Source organism: Carassius gibelio, chromosome B3 (genome assembly GCF_023724105.1).
Source record: "Carassius gibelio isolate Cgi1373 ecotype wild population from Czech Republic chromosome B3, carGib1.2-hapl.c, whole genome shotgun sequence".
In the NCBI taxonomy this organism is placed as follows: Eukaryota; Metazoa; Chordata; class Actinopteri; order Cypriniformes; family Cyprinidae; genus Carassius; species Carassius gibelio.
Genome location: NC_068398.1, coordinates 49346459 through 49371266, shown reverse-complemented (window position 1 = coordinate 49371266; position 24808 = coordinate 49346459). Strand labels below are relative to the sequence as shown.

Here is a 24808-nt window from a genome sequence, read left to right as displayed (position 1 = left end):
CCAGTATTAATTTCTTAAAAACAAAACAAAAAGAACACAAATGTACTAACCCCAAACTTTTGAACGGTACTTTATAATGCTATAATGCATTTCTACTGCTGTTCTTTATTTAACTTTTTTTTTATTAATGAATATTCAAGAAAGTAGCACATATTATATAAAAAGCAGCACAAGTGTTTTCAACATTGATAATAAATCAGCAAATTAGACTGATTTTTGAAGGATCCTGTGACTCTGAAGACTGGAGTAATCATGCTGAAAATTCAATCACAGAAATAAATTACATTTTAAGGTATATTAAAATAGAAAAGAGCTATTTTAAGCCATAGTACCATTTCACAGTATAACTGTTGTTTACTGTATTTTTTTATTTAATCGAATAAATGCAGGATTGATGAGCATAAGAGTCTTCTTTCAAAAACATGAAAAACAGTAATGTGTAATTTTTGACAAGCCCTGTATGTTTGTGTGTCCTTATATTTTTTTCAATAGGAGAGCTGCTTGGTGTTGACTACCTGCTGAGTCAGACCGGACAGCCCCTGGTGGTGGACCCTGACTCAGAAGAGACAGAGAACATGCTGGAGGATGTGGATGAAGGCGAGGATGAAGAAGATGAGGGCTTCGGGGAAGACCATGACATTACTGTGTCAAGTCTTACCGATGACCCAAGCTTCTCTGTCTCCTCCCATTTTGTGCCCTCCTCTGAGTCTCTCTCCTCCACCCTGCCTGCTGCCTCCTCCAGCCTGGCTGCTGCCTCCACCCAGCCTGCTGCCTCCTCCACCCTGGCTGCTGCCTCCATCCAGCCTGCTGCCTCCTCCACCCTGGCTGCTGCCTCGATCCAGCCTGCTGCCTCCTCCACCCTGGCTGCTGCCTCCATCCAGCCTGCTGCCTCCTCCACCCTGGCTGCTGCCTTCACCCAGCCTGCTGCCTCCTCCACCCTGGCTGCTGCCTCCATCCAGCCTGCTGCCTCCTCCACCCTGGCTGCTGCCTCCATCCAGCCTGCTGCCTCCATCCAGCCTGCTGCCTCCTCCACCCTGGCTGCTGCCTCCATCCAGCCTGCTGCTTCCTCCAGCCTGGCTGCTGCCTCCATCCAGCCTGCTGCCTCCTCCGCCCTGGCTGCTGCCTTCACCCAGCCTGCTGCCTCCTCCACCCTGGCTGCTGCCTCCATCCAGCCTGCTGCCTCCTCCACCCTGGCTGCTGCCTCCATCCAGCCTGCTGCTTCCTCCAGCCTGGCTGCTGCCTCCATCCAGCCTGCTGCCTCCTCCGCCCTGGCTGCTGCCTTCACCCAGCCTGCTGCCTCCTCCATCCAGCCTGCTGCCTCCTCCACCCTGGCTGCTGCCTCCATCCAGCCTGCTGCCTCCTCCACCCTGGCTGCTGCCTCCTCCACACCAGGTGCATCAGCATCTCCTGATGAGTCTGTGGTATGTAAATACCTTGTTATATGTGCATTAATACTGATTTATATATGTGACTGGATTGCTAATGACACCATAAGTAAACAGAGCCACAATTCCCTAATATTCAGTCACATTCTTTTGAACAGGAAATCATCTGATTTTACTGAATCAACGTATTTATATTTTGCTGAAAAAAATAAAGGAGCAGTGAATATTACTTTTGAATTACAAATATCAAAATGATTCTTATAAAATCTGAGAACAGATTGTTTTGTAAGACATACACATAAAACTTAACTTACAGTTTATGCTTCTCAACAAAAAGAAATATGTATTTGTTGTTTTTTTCCTCACTTAACCGTCCTCGTAATGTTGCACATTTTGATTTTTGATTTTGTTTTGCTTGTATTTTTTCAGGCTTTGGATAGTGTTGGTCTGCCAGGCATGGACAGAGTCGACAGCCTAGCAGAGTATCTGGTGGAGCTTAGGGACCAGCCCTCTCTCGTCCTCACCAACCAGCAGGTATGGAACATTCAAGTTTCTCTACTTTCCCTCCTTGACCTGTTATATGTTAACACTTGCACATGTTTTGTTTTCTCATATGCCATGTATTATCTGTTCTCTCTACGTAGGTGAGCAATATAGTTGCTCTTTGGCAGAACCTGCTTGATTTTGATAAGCAAAGGGTGGTGTTTGCTGCCAGACACCAGAGCAGGCTGGACACAGGGAGGTTCAGGTCCCCCAAAAAGAGGCAGGAGTTCACTCCAGGGGTGGAAAGTGTGAAGAGGCACGCACTCACCACCACAGCACCACTTGCCCAGTGGCCAGATTGTTGTCGCCTGATAGAGACCATTTTTGTTAAGCTCTGTGCCATCCATAAAAGCCCAAAAAAGAAGGGGACAAGCACAGTGTCCAGGTGGGTCCTCATCTTGGAGGACTACAAGAAAATCAGGCAGCGCATTCTGGCCAATGCTGCTGTTATGCAGCAGACCACCCTGCAGCTGGTGGATGTAAGCCACACAACACTGGTTCAGTGGCACAATAAAAGAGTGAAAAGGCAGGACAGTGCAGTATTAATGCAAGGGCTGCAACTGCCTAGCCGCTTGTCTGTGGCGGCTGACCCTCTGCTACCTGCCAATGTGCGTCCCCCGTCTGCACCCCCCCAAACAGGCCCAGCTCACCAATACCACCTGCCCAGTAGCACCGTGGGCCAGGCACAAACAAAGAGGAAGAGGAAAGTACTTCCAGCCCCAGCGGTTTTGTCACCGCCAGCTGAGAGACCTCAAACCCAGCGGCAACTCTTTCCTGCTCCACCTCCAGGTGCTCAACTGGTGTGGCTGACGCCAATGGCCTCTCAGGGACTTACAGGGCCATTCCTAGTTGCTGCTCCACAGGCGCCTATGACCATCCTCTCTTCTGCCCCTCCCGCTGCCCCAGTACGGAAGCTGACACGCAAAGTACAGCACAACACGTGCAAAAAATGCGGGCAGTTCAGGACAGCGGAGACTGGGCATAGCCAATACAAGGGCATTATTTACTGCCCCTCTGTAGAGACTGTGCCAAAGGAGCAGTGGTTGGAGGATATAAAAAAAACTAAATGAAAAAAAAAAGAGAAACTGATCTTTGATTTTAAGATTTATATATGTATATAGTTATTTTCCCATATTTTGTTGTTGTTGTTGTGGTTGTTTTTTACAAAGCCATTGACGTGTGAAAAGTTTTATTACGTTTTATTTATGTATATAGTTTTTTTGTGTTTTTGCACTTTCAAAGAATGCACAAGAGTAGTCATTAATATTTTTAAGATTTATATATGTATATAGTTCTTTTCCCATTTTTTTGTTTGTTTTTCTTTGCACAAAGCCATTGACATGTGGAAAGTTTTATTACGTTTTATTTATGCGTGTAGTTTTTTTTGTGCTTTTGCATTTTGCACTTTCAAAGAATGCACAAGAGTAGTCATTAATATTTCTAAAATTTATATATATATATATATATATATATATATATAGATCTTTTCACATTTTTTGTTTGTTTTTCTTTGCACAAAGCAATTGACATGTGGAAAGTGTTATTATGTTTTATTTATGTGTGTAGTTTTTTGTTGTTGTTGTTGTGCTTTTGCACTTTCAAAGAATGCACAAGAGTAGTCATTAATATTTTAAAGATTTATATATGTATATAGTTCCTTTCCCAAAAGGTTTTTTATTATTTATTTATTTTTTTTGCACAAGAGACATAGGAACTTGAGCTTTATTTATTTAATGTAAAAGAGCCATTGACATTTAGAAAGTTTTATAACATTTTATTTATGTGTATAGGTTTTTTTTTTGTGCTTTTGCATTTTTTAAATAATTCACAAGAGTCATTCATATTTTAAAGATTTAATCATGTGTATTGTTTGTATTTGTGTTCTCTGTTATTTTGCACTCACAGCCTAAACAAGAGCCATGTACATTTTAAAGCTTTATATTTGTGTAATGGTCTGTGCTTTCCGTTCTTTTGCACTTGCAATGAATGCACAAGAGTCTTAAATATTATTTTATTTGTATTTATATTGTATTTATCTGTTTTCTGTTCTTTTGCATATGCAAAACATAATAACTTAAAGAAAAAAAATGTGAGTGATTCAAGGAATTACAATAATTGGCTATGACTTGAAATTGAAAAATAAAAGTTTTGTCATGATTAACACATTTTTTGTATGTTTTACTTTTATACAGTATCATTCAAAGGTCATAGGCACTTTGAAAATGTTGAGAAATTTGAGGATTCTTTCAGAAATAAATTTACTATTTTTTACTTTTTTAGAAAATTATTGGAGCAGAAATATATTCAAAATAAATGTGCCAAAGCTCAGAAAAGTGAATATAATATCAACAGTCAGTGATATAGAATTAATAAAATGCTCATTTGTCATTTCATAACTAATTTCATTAATGTGGACATGCTTTGTGTGACTTATACTGATGAAAAATGGCGATTTACATCATTAAGTTACAACTTCAATTTCTGGCAACAGTGGGATTCGAACCGGCGACTTGGTGATCAACCTTTCTCCCATTGAAATGTATAGGAAACTAGGGGAAAAATGTTTTAAAAATAATTGATTGCAAGCATACACTTCCTAAAATATCACTTTTGATGGTAGAGGCATAAAATTCCCTTTCCTTCCCTTTTTCCTCATTTTTTCCTCTTTTTCCCTCATTTTTTCCCCTTTTTCTCCTTCCATTTCTCCCCCCCCCTTAACAGACTATTGTTCCATAGAGGAGGGAGAGAAAAGCACGTCCTATTTTTGTAGATTAGAAAAAAGAAGTCAGTCTAAAAACAGTATTATTTCCCTAATGGTGAATAATACTGAAAGTACTGATCCTACAATAGTAAGTAAAGAAGTTAATAATTTCTACAGTGATTTATATTTATCACATTTTTTCTCCAAAAGAATGTGATGACTTCTTTGAAAAAATTTGTAATTTAATTCCTAGGATTGACAATGAATTAAGAGATCTTTGTGATGCACAATTAGGTATGGAGGAACTCGATCTAGCAGTTCAGAAACTAAAGTCAAACTAATCCCCTGGTCCCGACGGCCTTACAGGACATTTTTATAAACTTGGCCTTTGAGTTAATGTATGCACCTTTAGCTTTCTTGAAGTTATCCAATTGTGTCTGAAGAGAAATAAAATTACTTTTTTCAATGCTACTTAATGCATTTTTGCTACAGTACTTATTAATTTCAAATATAATCTTGTATTCATGTTGTCTTCTTAATTTGGCAAGCATTTTACTATAGCTAATAGAAAATTCACAAATTTTAAATTTAAGAAATTCCCATCTGGCTTTATGAGAGCTGAAATCATTACTAATCTCAATTACTTTAATTAAATCTTTAATCTTTGCACTAAATCCTGCATTTTCAAGCAAATCAGAATTAAATTTCCAATACCCCTTTTTTATGAAATCTTACTCTTTGGCTCAACAACCAAGACAATAGCGCAATGATCTGTTAGAGGTGTTGGTGAAATAGAGCAATCCTTAACAAAATGTAACAAGTTATCTGAGATTAACCAATAATCGATCCTTGATTTGCTAGAGGCATTAGGTCTAAACCAGTTACCCATAAAAATGTAAAGTGAAGGATTTTGTTGGGTCAATGCGTCTTCCTTCAATGTAACCAAACGGACCTCTGTAATATGCTTTTTTCCCTTCTTTACGTGCTTGAGCAATCAGCGGCCACAGAACGGCACGAGCGTTACGGTCTTCCTTCGTGAAATCTTCCACAAATCTGACTCCCCGGTTAAGGCAAACAGATGAGTTGTTCGTTGATTTCCAAATTTCGTCCCTGTATTTCCGCATTGTGAATTGGACAATCATCTGTCTTGGTCTTCCTGATTCTTTCTTACCGATCCGGTGCACTCTGTCAATAATATCGTCTAACTTCTGTATCAAGTGTGGAGCAATTTCGGCAATCAGGTCAATCTCTTCCCTGTGGGGATCCTCTTCAGACTTCTCCTTCATGCCGTTAATCCGAAGATTCCATCTTCTTTTATATCGTTCAAGATCAGATGTTCTGCTTTCCAAGTCATTGTGTGCATTGGTTAAATCCATGACTGATTTGCTCAACTCTTTGCACTTTTCTTTGCAGTCTTTAATTTCAGCCGAGTTAAATTCAACCGCTTTGGAAATCTCTGCAATCATGATGCAGTTGTTTCGCATTTGATTCGCCAATTCTTCTAACTTTTCATCTTGTGAATCGAAGCGAGCAGTTAGGAAAGTAATGGCTTGCAGCAGAGTAGCGTTGGTGATGTCCTCTTCTTGAGGTTTTAGCTTTTTCGACATATGTACTTTAGTGGGTGTAAAGTGAGAGGAATCACGGCGTTTCTCTAATGAATCAGTTGTTGTTTCCATCTCTGAAACTGCAGTTTGAGCCACGCGATGGTCTGAAGGAATAATAATAATCTTGGGATGAGTTGTTTGGTGAGATTTTCGCATTTTCTAGGTTCACAACAATAACACGAAATCTTTAAAGTCACTCTGGGTAGGTGTAATTGAGAAACAAGCTTATTTTCGTATTAGAAAATGGGAGATTCGTAATAGAAAACGGGGAACTAGGCCGCTTAGTGAGGGCGCGTGTGTTCAGCCCGCCAACTTGTCGGAACTCCTCAGGGTCTACATCCTTCGGAGTACTCATTTGAAGGATGTTACATCACAGTGCCGCGACGAAGGCTGTCCAAATTCGTAAGATCCTTCAAATGTGGCCCACAAATACGTCCTCCTTTTCCCCGAATTGGAAGGATGGGTGTAGTGGATCCTTTCCCGTCCTACCTATCCCATAATTATTTTCGGTAGAGCCTAATGGCGGACGAAGCATGCAGTAGCGGAGTGGGAGAGGAGTATGCTTTTCGATGTAAGTTTTTTTAAAACTGGCTTTTCAAAAAAACATATTTTCAGTGGTTGTCTAGTTAAGCATTTTGTTTTAGCGTTAAGTATTTTTTTTTACATTTGTATGTTTATATGTAAAAAAAAAAAAAAAAAAAAACATTTTTTCCTTACTGCCTGTGTGAATATCCCCTTACACACAGCGAGTGATTGAAGCTGTTTTTAATGCTTCTAGGGACGAAAGAGCAGACAGAAGTTTGTATAAAGCTCCGGGGAGAGAAGAAGAAGAAGAGAAGGGACAGTGACCAGGAGCTGTTAGACCTCATCAGGGAGGACATGAGGCAGCAGAGAGAGGCTGAAGAGAGGAGAGCACAGGCTGAAGAGAGGAGGGCACAGGAGAGCAGGGAGAGGATGGACAGGCTCTTCTCCATTCTGGACAGGCCCGTCGTCAAGGGGGGGCATCGGGGGGCAGTGCCCCCCCAAATGACTTTTTGTGCCCCCCTAAACGTAACGCACAGAACAATTAACCAAACTTGCATTACTGTGCATTCACACCGCCGGCGTCGAGAGCGTCAAAGTGGCCGGAAGTCATTCATTTTCAATGTAAACCAGCGTCGAGCAGCGGCGCGGCGCAACTTGGCCTTTGAGAGCGTCGAGCAGAGTTTAAATAAAGGCAACTTTATGGTAATGAGCTATGACGCGATTGGGCAGCAACCAATCGGAACGTAGAAGTCAGCCGCTTGAGAGGATTCCAGAGGACGCAGCTCCGATCACATTAGTTCCCAAGCAAAATAGAGGACAGGTTGATTATTGCTGTTTCGCGTTTGCAGTAATCTATGATGTGCCCCTGTTTGCGTACAGGGACATAAAAAAATAATTAAAAGTGATACGTGGACCAAGGTGTCTGAGATCGTTCATTTTAAGTAAAGGATCTTAATATTTCGTCCACAACAACATTTAATGAGATCAATTTATAACGTTACCCTCCTTGTGGTTAGTCTGCATTAGATCAACAAGTCTGTTTGCTTTGTGTCCACTTCTAATACAAAATAAGCATTCGGTCTACGTCAGTGCATTTGAGCGCTCACGAATCTTTCTGCAGCATCGTGAGCAGATCGACAAAATCGATTTTTGACGCCCCCGACGCCGCCGGTGTGAGCGCGCAGTTGCACATCTAATATTGATTGTTATTGATTTAGATCATTGCACTAATACCGTTGTTTCAGCAGAACTTGGCTCACAGGAACAGTAATCACTACAACGGTAACACTAAAAATGCATAACACATTACCTTCAGAAATGATTCAGACGATTCATTATTCAACGCATTATTACACAGAACATAATTTTAAATATAATTATATTCATAAATGACTGATAAAACATCCCAAAACAGCACCCAAACCTTGCAAAGACCTAACTCATTAATTATTCAAATACAACAGCCAATGGCAAGTCTCCAGCAGCAGACCTTTCAATATGTTATTTTTGTGTTAGTAGTTTTATTAATTCAAATTACAATATGCAGTTTGTGTGTAAGTATATGTATATGTATATATAAATCATGTAATTCATTTAGTTAAGCATACAGTATTGTATTGTTTATACGCAATTCCTTTGCGCAGCTGAGCTGCGCGTTGCATGCAATCTCAGAATAAATTTTTGGCGGTTTTGGAAATGTTAAGAGACAATAAACAGAGACGTTGAGATCAAACGGTGTATTTTAAAAGTATTTTATTTGAATAATTCAACAAAACAAGACTAGTGTGGTCTATTTTAGTTATAGCCTAATATTGGTTTATGTTATGGTCTGTCTCAGATCATTAAAAAAAGTGTGCCCCCCTATGAAAATTAAATGCCCCTCCATTTGGTTTGTTCTGGCGACGGCCCTGATTCTAGAGCGTTGGGTCCCCAAATAATTTTTATTTTTTTCTTGGGGTGGGAGGTATTACATTTTTTCCATTGTTAGCTTCAGTTGTTTGAAAGAAATTGTTTGAAAGAAATACTTCTCATTCATTGTATTTCTTTTTTTATGTTCCATACTTTTCAAAGTAAAAGGAACATTTGTAAAGAAAATAAAGTGTACAATTATTTAATAACATTCAGAAAACAAAATTGAGGTAACAAAATTCAAGAACATACAGAAACTATTTACAGAACTATTTACAGGACAACAGATTTTAACAAATCACTGCAGGATTAATCTGAGTGACCAGGTATTGGACCATTTTTATGTTTAACTACAACGGTAGTCCCTGGCAGTGTTGCTGGAGCCTCTGAAAGGATGAGAGACATGGATGGAGTGCAGCAGGGATCCTTGGCTGGTCCTCTGGTTGGCAAGTGAAACATCACAGGGTGGACAGCAGAGAGCTTCAGGATGTCCCCTCCCATTGTCCACTACATCGTCCACCAGCAGGGCTTGCAGAGCGACTCAATCAACGGCTGTCACATCTGTAACATGCATTAATAAATATGTAAACAGGAGAAATTGAATCCAATCCTTTCATGACAAAGTACTTTTTAAATAAGATATTAAAGTTATTGTTTACTTGCTTGTCAAAGGTAGTCATGACCTGGTGGTACAACCTTCAGGGCAGACACCTCAGCACAGAGTTGGTCCCGCCACTGAGCGCCACTGATGGCCTCCATGTCTGCCTCCCCCTCATCTTCCTCTACATCGTCCTCAGGTTCATCCTCAGTTGCCAACATGTCTCCGGCACTGAGGCAGATGTTGTGGAGGATGGTGCATGCTGTCACAACCTGCAATAGCATATATAAATTTAGTATATTGTGATATTGAAAAAAAAATAATTTAATATAACACTGGCTGGTAACTTACATGAGGAACAAAAGTGTAGTGCACCTCCAGCGCTTGCAGGAAGATGGACCGGAACCTTGTCTTCATCATTCCAAAAGCACGCTCTATAATGGAATGATGGCTGTTAAAGCGCTGGGCTCCCACACCTTGTACCTGCCTCTTGTAAGGAGTGATGAGGGGCATGGATATCCTCCATCGGCCAAGATGAAATGCCCTGGAGGAGGGTAGGATGACTGAGCGTACAGTGGGCTGTGGCGGAGCACCCTGGAGTCGTGCACCGATCTTGGCCATCCCACGTACGTGACTGATGGTCACAAACAGCCTGAAGGATTATGGATGGAAACAGTTTACTGTTTCTGTAGCACTGACCATCAGGGCCGCTCGGAGGCCTGATATGGATGTGACAGCCGTCGATGGCACCTGCAGCTTTGATAAAAGCTCTGTGGCTTGCCAGACCTGCAAACCCACGGGACACTTCTTCCAGGTGCTCCGGGGTCTTCGGGAGGAAGATGACCTCCTCAGTCACTCGGTGGACAATGTAGTATAAACTCCAATTATGTTTTAATACAATGCACATTATACATATTACATGAATAATTATATACATATTATTGATATATATATATATATATATATATATATATATATATATATATATATATATATATATATATATATATATTATTGATATATATATATGTGTGTGTGTGTGTATATATATATATATAGATAGATAGATAGATAGATAGATAGATAGATAGATAGAGTTTCCTCTGACAAAACAAGCTAAAGTTTATGCTTCGGCTCAATGAATTTGAGAATACTTAAAAACATAAATAAAAATAGGCTAACGGCTTACCTGGATATGACTGTCTTGTAGTCTGATATAAAAAACTCTCTGACAATGAGCAAAGAAAGTATTTAATTTATTTAATTGCTTTATTTCTTCCAAAATAATTAAAATGAGGAGAATAACTCTTTGTTTGTCCATTTTTCCGCTTCTTACTTAGCGCTGTCACGGTTGCTAGGCGACAGGATATCTACATCCGACTTCCGTGTTTTGCGGTCGTCGGAGGAACCCTCCTCCTTCAACCGGGTAAGGAGGATGCAGACCCTGAATTTGGACACAGCCATTTTGGCATTTAAGCAGGACTTTTATTTTGGTGGGGTGATGTGACATCACAAGGCTGCATCAAGCTCCTGCAGATGTGATTCGGCTGAGGAAAGGTTTGTTTTTCTCTTTCAAAGGTTTTATGTCAACGCTGCACATATGAGCTATCTTCAAATTATGTGAAATAGGTAAATTAATGTTTAATGTAAGATTGCAATGCTTCATCTAATGTCACTGTGCATTATTTCTGAAAGCGCATCTTAGTAATAGAAAAGCTGCATCTCATTTCTCTTATTATGAATCACTTCATAGTAAACAGTTATAGATTACAGTTGCTCTGAATATTAAATACATATGCCATTTTTTTTTTTTTTTTTTTTAGTTTTTTGGGCTAATCAGTTGAAGGCTGTTAACTCAGACAAAGATGACTGAATGCACTGACTACTGAACAAAGGAGTTAATTTGAGAGGCACCAAGAGATTCAGTTTGGAATTATTATTTTTTTTTCTTCATTTTCATCATGACAGTACAAAAACTGGTGAAGCAGCTGCGATCCACGTGACACAATTATAGAGATGGCGTTCATTAAAGAGGAGAGTGAAGACTTCAGGATTGAAGAAGTATTCAGTCTGAAACAAGAAGAGACTGGGGAACAAACAGGTTGGTTTTCATTCTCATTGGATCCTTATTAAAATGTCAGTCTGATCAACCCAACCAATGCTTGGACCCATTTTAATGTGGGTGTGGAAGAATTTTATATCCAAACTTGTGGTTTGCTTTTAATCTTTTACTGAATATTGATCAATGAGCATGTTTCGTCACACTCGATGGGCCTTAATCAAACTTGTGTAAATATATCAGCAAAATTTGAGTAATTTTCATGTAATACAGACCTTCCCGAAAACTCTCTTCTGGATTTACAAGAGCTTTGTAAATGTCAGATTTGATAGTTAAACGTGTATGTTAATCAATTCCAATCATCGTAAGTAGAGCGCATGTGCCCAATAATCCCCAGCTATGAATTACAGCTATGAAATTGCGTGTCCAGGTCAGTATTAAAAACAAATTAACAAATCGTAAACATGAATAAATAAGATTCAAATTAAGTGAGCTCTGACATTAGTTTTCAGTCCCATAAATGTCAAAATTATGTGTAAAATAACTGCTTCGTGTTCACTGTTTAATTTAATAATAGATAATTTTTTACTAAAGTTGTTTTGTAGTTTGATTAAATTTTAAAGACACAGACAGTAGCAGGTTTTTATTGGCTATAACCTTTTTAATGTGGCTGACACTCCCTCTGAGTTCAAACAAACCAATATCCCGGAGTAATTCATTTACTCAAACAGTACACTGACTGAACTAACAACATCACATAACGAACAACAGACTGACTCGTTCACGAGTCAAGAACCGTTTCTGTCAGACGCATCCGATTCGAGAAGCGAGGAGCTGATGATACTGAGCATGTGTGATTCAGTGGGAAGCAGACCGACACACACAGCGTCTGAACTGAACTGATTCTGTGCTAGTGTTATGACCGCGGGTAAACCGAAGACTTGAATCAAGGGCAATCATCGCAAATGACGCCATTACATAGAGCGCAAAAGAACCAGTGAACCGTTTTCTTCAACTGGTTTATTGAAACGAACTGTCCGAAAGAACTACTGGTGATCTGAACACCGATGCAACCGGTTCTTCACTCGTGAACGAGTCAGTCTATTGTTCGTTATCTGGCTCGGCTCGGTGTTCATCACAGCAGTTCAGTCAATGTACTGTTTGAGTACATGAATTACTCCAGGATATTTGTTTGTTTGAACTCAGAGGGAGTGTCAGCTACATTAAAAAAGTTAACAGCTTAAGTCATTTGTGGATTAATGCATATTAGAGATAAAGTCGAATAGAAAATAAAGTCGTTGTTTTTGCTATTTTTGGACCAAAATGTATTTTCGATGCTTCAAAAAATTCTAACTGACCCTCTGATGTCACATGAACAACTTTGATGATGTTTTTCTTACCTTTCTGGACATGGACAGTATACCGTACACACAGTTTCAATGGAGGGACTGAGAGCTCTTGGATTAAATCTAAAATATCTTAAACTGTGTTCAGAAGATAAAAGGAAGTTTTACGGGTTTGTAACAACATGAGGGTAAGTTATTAATTACATAATTTTGCCATCTGGGTGAACTAACGCTTTAAGGGAGTCTTTTTTTTGACTTCACTAAACAAATGTGCTGTTACAATCCAGCAAAAGATAAAGATGCAAACATGTAGGTCAAGTAAAAAAATCTGTATCGAAGTTGATTATTAGCCTACTCTTGAGAAAGAGTTTGATCATTTTTACTGTAGTAACTGAACGCGACATGCAGTTTGAATGCTGAATGGAGGATAAAAGACAGTCATAGCGGAGAGAAGTGTTTAGAGAACTTGACTCAAATATTCACCTGTACCTCACATTAAACAGAGAAATAGTTTCAGAACACTTAAAATATAGAGCACAAAAACTTTATTGTGCTTTATAATGTCTATGTGGCTTTCATGGGGCATAATGATAGAATAGTTTATGCACTATATCTGATTTAAATCGGTCTCATCTGACTGATACCCAGATCTAGCAGGAAATGCCAGTATCTGAGTGATACTGAACGTCGGATCGGCGCATCCCTAGTAAGCATGTGATGCATAAAATAATGTGATCAGCAACAATAAATGGCAATTAAATGAAAACTACCTAATGTTACAGAGAGAAATGTCTATCAAGGATGTGGCAAAGGGCTGTCTAAGCTTTGGGGGAGCTTATGGACGTGATCTACTGCATATTTGCTTTGATCATCCTACTGAACATGATCCAGATGTAGAACCTGAAAATTTGGTTTGTTTAAAGGTAGAGGATATGTTCTTTATTTTGATGTATTGCATGTTCAGATGTGAAAATGAACAAGAATGCTTGCGGTGGCTGGCAACTTTTGGAACAATTTGGAAACAAGCAGAGTATGAGTTTGTACGTAGTGGCATCTGCTGTTCAAAACTAGTCAAATCACCTTTACTTATATAGTGCTTTAAACAAAAAAGGTTGTCAAAACACCTGAACAACATTAATTAGGAAAACCTTGTCAATAATGCAAAATGACAGTTAAAGGCAGTTCATCATTGAATTCAGTGATGTCATCGTTCAGCTCATTTCAGTATAAATTGCTCTTATTACTAAGCTCAGAATCGTCTCGAGAGAGAATTGCTATGCATTTGGAAAATCTCAGAATCTATGCGATCATTTCTCGATTCAAAATGCATCCATTTATTTTCTCAGCCCTAGTATTTTGTCCAGTCTTTCACTCACAATATTGATTCTTTGGTTTAGTTTCAAAGATGGGCTACTTGAGCCTTTTAGATGAGGTTGTTGTGAGTTTTTAACCTGTGCTCAAAACCACTCACTTTATCCAACCAATGTCTTGTAAACAAACGTCTCAGGTTACGAATGTAACCATGGTTCCCTGAGAGGGAACGAGACACTGCGTCCTCTGAAGGGACACTATGGAGAACACCTCGTCGTGACCCGTGTCTGAAGCATACTTTGAAAAAACGCCAACTCGTTGGCCGGCGACAGTGTCTGACGTCACTACCGGCGCGACTATAAATAAGCGACCGGAGAGCACGTCTCTCCCGTGTGGCTCAGTTGGTTATCGGTCGAGGTAGGGCATCTGGTAGGTGCTCACAAAGAACGGTATTTGGAGATCGCAGGATTTGATACGGATCTTTATTCCTCCGTTTTCACGGACCTCATTAAATCGCAGAGTCTATCCGACTTCATTCCACACGATATATACCACTATGTGGTAAACAGGGTATCCCCATACACTGGTGCTGATCTCAAAACTGTTAAAAGTCTTAATGCTTACTAGTTCTTTGTAGCTGGCTGGGTTACAGGTGCGCGATGCTACTCTCACAGTGGGGGAGGTACCTCATAATGGCAAATGTAAGCAGTCAATCTAGGGTTTATTTTGTATTAATATCTATTCTTTACTTAAGTAAAGATTTATATAACATGTAGCCTATCTCTTTAGAGGACATGGTCGTTCGTGGCTGCCCACTTACGTTACCGTTGTTCACTGGGTGTGCCAATGCAACTTTGACCGGATAGTGGTGGTGTGAGTGCCTTATGTGCTGGATGACGGGAGTGCTGATGAGAGGCAGGTGTGTGTGATCAGTACTCAGTGTGCTGTGATTGGGTGGTGTTGGAACCTGGCGTGTCTGTGATAGTATGATGCACATTGAAGACAATATTCAGAAGCTGAAAAAAAGAGGGTCAAATGCTGGTTTACAAACAAACTATTACTAGCATGCTTGAATATAAATAGTGAAGCCGTAAATATCAATATACATAGTCAAATCAGTAATAATTTCAGTATCTTAAACTAACTCAAACCAGAAGTCATAGGTCAAAAGCACTAACCTTATAACTAAACAGTTTTATTTATTTAGAATGTTGGTGATTTTGATCTGACTTACTGTTTGATTTCACCTGCTAAGTTATTGTAGGTTGTCTATGGTTACGATCCCCTCAGGGTCTAGGGGTAAAAGGGGAAGTAACAAAAAGATAAAAAAGGTTGAAGAGACAACAAAAGGCGAGAACACACTTCAATCCTCTGTCCCAGAGTGCAGAGGACACCCAGAGAGAGAGAGAGAGAGAGAGAGAGAGAGAGAGAGAGAGAGAGAGAGAGAGAGAGAGAGAGAGAGAGAGAGAGAGAGAGAGAGAGAGAGAGAGACTTTGACTTTTAAAATACTTTAATACCAATAGAGCTCAAAATATGACATAAATCACAAACAACATAAAACAGATCACATCACCAATCAAATGATATAATCCCCTCTTCACAAAATATAAATAAACCTTCATTTACACACCATTTAAATTCAAATTCAAGTAAGTTACCTGTGGTTTGATAAAATTTATATTCCATCCTAATTCTAGATTCAACCAAAGCGATAAAATATTTCAACACATCTACATTATGGCCTTCAGCAGCCATTCTACGGGTTTTCCAAATGGCTAACTTGGCTAGACCAACTATAAAATTTGCCAAGGTACACTTCACCCTGAGTTCTTTAGAATACTTACATCCACAAATAAAAAATACCTTATTAAAGAGAAACCCCAAATTTCCAAGAACTCTTCCCAATAAAGCAAACAGTGGTGTTAATCTAGAACATTCAATAAAAACATGGAAAACAGTTTCTGATTCGGAACAGAACATACAAAGAGGTGAAACATTTACATTAAACTTAGAAACAAACTTATTTGTGGCCAACACACAATGCAAAGTTCTCCACTGTAAGTCTCCCGAACGTTTTGAAAGGGGACTCTTGTATAAGAGCCTCCAAGAAGGAGTAACATTATCAGGAATCTTAAGATATTCTCTCCATTTTGTATCACACCTGTGCTTAATATCATTATAACAATCTGACTTTATGCATATCTGATAACACGCTTTTTTTCCCAAAGTCTCAAAATTAAGCTCTTTTAACCCTTTACATTTCAAAATCTTCCTTTCTTGATCGTCTTCAATACAAAATCTAGGAGACACCAATAGTTTAGGAAAAGAACATTGTATAGGTCCACCAGACAGAAAACTATCAAGCGACTGGAGCAACTGTGAGGGAAAAGCAACCTTCATCTCATCAATAAACTGCTCCACTATCCTTACTGATCTTAACCCAAGCTGACCACAAATTTCTTCTGAAGATATCCATTTTCTAGAGATAACATCAATTAAATCTACAACTTTTGTCAGACCTTTATCGATGAATTTTTTCACAATAGTGTTAGACTTAAGATCACTGTCACCTAGAAAGGAATTATAAAACAATGGTTCATTTAAACCAAAATGGTCAAAATCTTTTCTTGACTTCCTTAAAACAGTCCAAGAATCCAAAACTGAAGCATAAAAATTAACATCAGGTATAAAAAACCCATTATGCAAAGACATCAAAAACAAGTGCTTATCAAAGTGAAACCCACCAAACATTCTGAGCAGAGCCAGACCAAAAGATACCCATGGGATATGTTCATTGGAATACAGTAAACATTGAACAACTTTTAATCTCATTGATTTAACTTTAGCTTTGAGGTCAATTAGTCCTTGACCTCCTTCATTAACTGGAAAATAAAGTATTGCAGAAGGGAGCCAATGATAACCATCCCAGAAAAAATCAATAAAAACCTTTTGTAGCTGCTGCAATAAATCGTTTGGTGGATCAAGTACATTAAAACGATGCCATAACATAGATGCAGCTAAGTTATTAATTACAAGCACTCTTCCTCTGTATGACAGCTGTTGAAGAATCCACCTCCACCTCTGTAAACGACCTGAAACTTTGTCAAAAAGACCTTCCCAATTTTTCAACATGTAATGATCCACCCCCAGAAACACTCCCAACATTTTAAACCCCTCAAAGTTCCAAGAGCAGTACTGGGGAAGTTTTGGAGGGCCTCCATCCTCCCAATTACCCATCAAAAAAGTTGCACTCTTCAGCCAGTTTATTCTAGAGGAAGATGCCTTCTGATAAACCTCGAGGGATGATATTAAATTCTTTACATCTTCGTCTGACCTTATCACCACAGTGACATCATCAGCATAAGCACTGAGTCTGACTGTTACCACCCCACTGCTAGATACAGGGCAAGTTGTTGAAATCCCACTGAGCTGTCGTCTCAAATCTACCAGCAGTGGTTCAATTACTATGGCATATAAAATACCTGAAAGGCCACAACCTTGCCTTATGCCTCTGCCAGCTACAAAAGGCCTTGTAAGTGTTCCATTTATTTTCAGCATGCTGTACACATCAGTGTACAACAACTTTACATAAGAAATAAAGGATCGACCAAAACCAAAAGCTTCGAAACATTTAAAAAGGAAACCATGATCAACCCGGTCAAAGGCTTTTTCCTGATCCAGAGAAATAAAACCTGCATCAAACTTATGCACTTTGGCATAAGAAATCAAATCTCGAATCAAAAAAAGATTATTAAAAATCGACCGACCAGGAACACAGTAGGATTGATCTGCATGGATGACTGAAGCTATACAACATTTAATTCTATTAGTTAAAACTTTAGAAAGTATCTTATAGTCAACACCGAGTAAAGACACAGGACGCCAGTTTTTTATGTCTCCAAGGTCACCCTTCTTGGGTAATAAGGTTATCATAGCCCTCCTAAGGCTCAACGGAAGTGTTCCCTTTTCCAAACATTCCAAGAAGACCAAAAACAAGTCTTTTCCGATGACTGGCCAAAACTGCTTGTAGAATTCTGCACTTAGCCCATCTAGTCCTGGAGCTTTGCCTGGAGAAAGTTCATTAACAGCTACAGTAAATTCATCAAAGGTCAGTGGTTGATCAAGCATATGTTTCTCCTCATCTGGAAGACGAGGTAAGTCCTGAAGTAAAAAGTCAGCCATTCCAGCATCACATTCGACAAAATTATCTTTTTTGATGGGCTTGACAGAGGCAAAACGGGCACAAACTTATCCCTGATTATTAATCCACTCTCAACCAACCCATCTGCCATTTGGCTTTCACTTAGAAAGATTACTATAGCCTTATTCATACGAGAAGCGGACCTGATGTTAACGCTGCCAACTACCGCACTCACAGCAATCAAACAATCTTCCACTGATACCGACGCATCAGGCATGCATTTACAGCCATGCCTGATTGTCAGACGCGAGAAATCACCCACGTTTGTCTCCATCCTGCACTCGCTGACCGAAGTCAGCTTAAACAACTCTACCACCAAAAACAAAACAAATTAAGGGAAAAAAAACAAATAAAGAAAAGAAATTATCCACTCAAACTCAGAGTCACTCACACCCACGCCAAACTCCGTCCGTCCACGCGCGCGCGCGCACACACACACACACAGAGACAGAGAGAGAGAGAGAGAGAGAGAATACAATACAAAAGGGAAGTGAAGGCTCAGGGGAGGGCAAGGCCTAAAATAAACAAAATAGTCCACTAACTAATTTAAGAAAGAGCTCCAACTAACCTTAAAATAAAAGAAAGAGCCACAATACCGTTTGCTCAATCACAACCTGGAACAATATCCATTAACAGTCCATGCAGAAACAAATTAGCTACTGCTAAACACAACTATAATCTCTGCACAAAAAGCTAGCACAAGATTCAGTCTGGAGCAGGGGAAAAGTGTTTATTCAGGCAGAATCTTAACTGCCCTTATATCCTCTTGGTCTTCAGGCACTCACTCACAAGTGAGCTACAGGTGGTGATGATTTGCTCTGAGGAGTAACCGAGAGAGAGAGAAAAAAAGGGAGAGACAAGAGCAAAAGCAAAGAAAAAGGGCATTCAACCACACCCACACCTTTTAATAACAGTGAAACTAATTTCAACAATAGTGGTATTAAAAATAATTATATGTCCCTGTGAACGTAACATCTATAGTTGTTCTTGATTTTACCTGTTAATCAGACCCCCCCATTATGGGACTCAAGGCTTAAAATGACCAACCTAACTTACAATTTCAATAGTTCCTGATTTCAGTGTGCAACACAAACTATTTTGGTGTCTTTTAAAAGATTATCCTTTGGGCTTCACTGTCCATCGTTCAGAGTTGATGATGAAAAAGTGAAAGTGACATTCAGCCAAGTATGGTGACCCATACTCAGAAATCGTGCTCTGCATTAAACCCATCTGAAATGCGCGCACACACACAGAGCAGTGAACACACACACACACTGTGAGCACACACCCGGAGCAGTGGGCAGCCATTTATTCTGCAGCGCCCGGGGAGCAGTTGGGGGTTCGATGCCTTGCTCAAGGGCACCTAAGTCGTGGTATTGAAGGTGGAGAGAGAGCTGTTCATGCACTACCCCCACCTACAATTCCGTCCGGCCCGAGACTCGAACTCACAACCCTTCAAATTGGAGTCCAATGCACTAACCATTAGGCCACGACTTCCAAAAGATGAAAAGTTATACACAGTGTGACCGGATATACACAGTTATACACCGAAAAGAAAAGTAATGGGTAGAAAGTCACATGCTTTATGAGTTTCTGTTTAAAATCTGAAGAAGATCCCATGATAAATGAGATTCCTGCAACCATTTTTCTGAGACTATGTCTAATTGTTGTCTGCAAAAGGTTGTACAGGGTATTTACATAGAAGCAATAGAGGCAATAAAAAATATTATAGAAAATGCTGTGTGTTAGTGACAATGTCAGTATATTAACTATCTTTCTGATAAATCATGTCGAAGTTAATAAGAGGCTGGTTTTGAGTTTAGGAGCCTGATGGCCTAAGAGACTAAACTCCTCCAGAGTCTCTCTGTTTTTTGCCATAAGACTACAGAAGCGCTTTCCAGATGGCAGCAATGTGAAAAGATGGTTACTGTGGTGGATAGAGTCCTTGATGGTTTTATCAGCTCTGCTTTTGCAGCCTTTGAGGTAGATGTCCTGCAGAGAGGGGAAAGCAGAACCAGAAATGTATTCAGATAAGTGCAGAACTCTGCAGGGTTTTGGAGTCTTGACTGGAGATGTTCCCATACCACACTGAGATAGTAGTCAAGTGTAGTCAATACACTTTCTATGGCCCCTGAATAGAAAGTTTTCAGGATTGCTGGTGTGACCCTGAATATCGCAGATGGTACAGTTTTTGCCTGGCTTAATTATTTTGAATGTGTGTAGCCCAACTCAGGTCCTCTGAGATGTTAAGACCAAGGTTCTTGAAGCTGCTCAACCTCTCCACAGGGGTCTCACTGATCATAAAAGGAGTATAGGACTTCTGAAATGAGTATAAGACCAAATTTGAAATATCCTAAAATGGCTGTTTCCAGCAATCTACCTCGAAATATAAACATTGTAGAAACATTTTTTCTAATTGGTTTGGAGGTTACCCCAACAGCAAATGTTTGATTATATCCTTAATATACAGCTGTTCTCATGTCCAATTAGGTTTTCTTTTATGTTTGCATTTTTTTTTTCATATCTGTCATGATTATTCTGCTAATTAAAAGGCTGTTTATATGCATATTACAAACATTTTATTAGGCAATTAGTCACAGAAAATTCCACTTGAAGTGGTGAAATTATGTAGTCCGTGACAGACAAATTGTCTATGTGGTAATACAGTACATCAGGCAGGACATCCATATGCTCACCCAACATTCATCGACCTCAAATATGGCTTATCATCTGAGATATGTATGTAGTAGCAACTTTACATGGCAGCTCAATCTAATATTAGCCTAGAAAAAAGTGTGCATGTTTGTGTGGAGTGTGGAAGCTGAACGCTACTGCAGGACAGATAGAGGCGCCAGTGTGATCATTTGCTCTTAAAATACTGTATCATTTTTGGTCATACAGATAAGAGTAATGCATCTTTTGTATCTGTAAAGACTTTACGTTTATTTATTTGCACTCAAAATAATAACGAAACACTGCAATTTTGTAAAATAAAGGAAACAGGATGTGCTTTCTGTCATCTCGGACTCTGTGAACTTGAGCATGTCACTTCAAAACTTTGTGTATACGTGCCTTATTACAGACAAATAAATATATAGAGAGTTAAACTTTTAAATTAACCAATTCAAACAGAAAACAAATATCCTCACATTATGTAATTCGTATGAAACATGCATACAAGTGATGCGGAGATGAGTCACTGTCACAGACTTTATCTTAAACCGAAAACAGAAAGCACTAGTGTAACAATAAATTACAACATTACAATAAATTAAAACATTAATGAAGTGTACTTGCTGTTTTTCCCCAATAAATTCATAATTATTATATTTTGCAGATGCACTTGATGCGATTGAGCACTTATTAGGCTATGTAGGCAATTAGAGGCTCATTATTATGATTTATATGGTTTATTAATAAAAGTTCGACTAATAGTCGACTAATGCTGAAAATGAACGACTTAGTCGACCAGAAAAATCTTTAGCTGAGGGCAGCCCTAATGCATACTGACTAATTGTTTATGAGAAGCGTACATATGAGGATGAAAATAACTGAATATATAGTCTACTTGTTTAATTAGTGTCACTTAGCCTGCATTTTAAAAACCTTTATTTGAATATGGCAATATAATATTGTGATCTACAATATTTCTATGAATAAATCTCTGATATAGACTATCAGCCACTTTGTGTATAGATAGTATGATGATATCATCCATAGCAATGAGGTCAACCCTGCCCCTTTACTCTTGACTCAGCAGCATTGTGAAAAGGTTTTAAGATAAAACTATTTCCCTAAACACTATTAATGTTATTTAGGAGAACTCTTAGTGGTAAGATAAAATGTTTTGTTGATACGGGCCCTGATCTTGAGAATGTGCCAGAGACATTGCTAGTGGAACGTGTTTATCCTCTGGATAGTGTTCGCCGTTAACTTCCATGTTTCGTATACATAGATTGGGTTTTTGGACAACAATGATCTTAAGAATTTAAAGCTGATGAAGCTGACAAAGATATTAAATTGCTTTTGTATGTTTTTCTTGTTTTAGACTTGACTGAGGAGAGTCAAGAGCTGAAGAATATGAAAGAGAAAGAGCAGAAAGAGAAAGATCATGATTTAAAAATTGAAGAAAAGATGGAATCTAAGAATTTTACCTGCAATCACTGTGCAAAGAGTTTCAATCATGAACGAAACCTTAAGGTCCACATGAGAGTTCACACTGGAGAGAAGCCTTACACCTGTCAACAGTGTGGAAAGAGTTTTACTCAAAAAGGAAACCTTGAAGTCCACATGAGAATTCACACTGGAGAAAAGCCTTATATTTGCTCACAGTGTGGACAGAGTTTTATACAAATAAGCAACCTCCAATCCCACATGAGAATTCACAGTAGAGAAAGGTTGTACACCTGCCAACAGTGTGGAAAGAATTTCAATCAAAAGCAAAACCTTAAAGTCCACATGAGGATTCACACTGAAAAGAAAAATTTTATCTGTAAACAGTGTGGAAAGAGTTTCACTGAAAAAGGAAACCTTGAAGTCCACATGAGAAGTCACACTGGAGAAAAGCCTTATACTTGCTCTTGTTGTGAAAAGAGTTTCACACATAAAAGCAACCTTAAATCCCACATGAGAATTCACACTGGAGAGAGAAATTTTATCTGTAAACGGTGTGGAAAGAGTTTCACGCAAAAAGGAAACCTTGAAGTCCACATGAGAAGCCACACTGGAGAAAAGCCTTATACTTGCTCTTGTTGTGAAAAGAGTTTCACACATAAAAGCAACCTTAAAGCCCACATGAGAATTCACAGTGGCAAGAGCTTGCCAACAGTGTGGACAGAATTTCATTCAAAAACAAAATCTTGAAGTCCACATGAGGATTCACACTGGAGAGAGAAATTTTATCTGTAAACAGTGTGGAAAGAGTTTCATGCAAAAAGGAAACCTTGAAGTCCACATGTGGATTCACATTCGAGAGGCATTTTATCTGTAAACAGTGTGGAAAGAGTTTCACTCAAATAGGAAACCTTAAATTCACATGAAAATTCACACTGGAGAGAGGACTTACATCGTGTGAACACCGGAAGGAACAGTCTAAAGTCTGTCGATGCTGGATACGACAAAGCAACCATTGCAAATCATATGAACGTTGTGCCACTATGTCATAATTAGAGTGAGGGAGTACTTTCCGGGATTTGCATCATGCTTTATTCAGTGTTGACAGCATCATGATTTTGTCACGCTAAATATTACACACACACAACTATGCCGTAAATATCGCATGACCAATCACACCAGAGAGAAACATTTCATATGTGGTCAATGTGTAAGGCAGAGATGTTCACAAGTCTTCAACTTGGAGTCCGAGTCAAGTCTGAATTCTTTTAAATTAAATAGAAGACTTTTATTAAAGATTAAAAAAAAAAAATTGCACACATCAACTGTTGAATAAAAAAAGGGGATGCCTGGAAATCTAATTGTAATGAATTTAATCATTACTAATTAAATCAACACATCTACAAGAACAATACAAAAAACTTCAGGTAAGAATAATCAGCTTTATTATATGGCTTTTTAAATCACTGTTGTCATTATAGTAGTTACTTAATACAGGTTTTGATGAAGAATATATATAAAAAAAACTGCAGCTCGAAGAAAGCGTTTTAAGACTGGTGGAGGACCTGCAAATAAAGACTGTGACAAGATGGATGAGTTACTGACAGGAATAATGGAGATCATACTGGATGATGACCATCTGGATCACACACACCTACATTAAGTATATAATTTTTTTGGCTATTGTTTCTCTCAAACTTTAATTTGCTTCTGTCATCTGATGTTAAACATTTTCCAATTTAATCTGTATTTATTTGACCATAAATTGACTGTTCTTTTTTCAAGGAAAAGGTCAGAACAGAACTGTAGAGTTGGAAGGCAGTTTAAGGTCTGATTTACTTCAAACAAAGTTTGTTTCATACTTCGTTTGTGGGCAAAAAGAAGTTTGAAAAGGCTGAGCGACAGTATAGTGTTTCAGAACCTTTCAACACACCCACACTGCTGGATGCGAAGTGTAGATTCATGTAAATAATTATGTTGCCCCTAAACACAACAACAATGAAATGAAGTGTAGGCAATCTAGGTGTGAGACTGGCTCCAATGGTCAGAATATTATAGACAAAAGAATAATGATTAACAGCTGATTCTTAGACAAGTGCCATGTTTGCAATACAAAATAATCAAACCATTTCCATAATCAGTCCTTTATGGGAAGTGTGAAAGGCTCAGTCTGAAAGCTTTAGCATGATGTGAAAAAAGTTTACTTTCATTTATTTCATTAAACTGGATAAACTGTTAAACCTTTTTATGTGGTGTCATGATTTACTTTTGATAAAAACAAAGGTTTATTGTATGTTTGTATGGCATTTCATTTATTGTATACACTTTAAATAGCAGCAGTATTTATTATCTCCATTTATTTGAAACTCATTTGGTACTTGCTACCTCAAAACTTTTACTCTTTAATTTCAATCTTTACATGGCTTTGGAAAACTTGTCTTGGGTGTTTCTGTACATAACTTTTTGCATAACTCCCGGCCATCGACACCAAGCTTTATTGCAGTTTCTTTCTAG

General features: G+C 38.8%; 1 pseudogene; it reads left to right on the top strand.

Moving 5' to 3' along the window:
• The first annotated feature begins 10813 nt into the window (after window positions 1-10813).
• LOC127952272 (gastrula zinc finger protein XlCGF8.2DB-like) lies at window positions 10814-24517 on the top strand (annotated as a pseudogene).
• The last annotated feature ends 291 nt before the right edge of the window (window positions 24518-24808 follow it).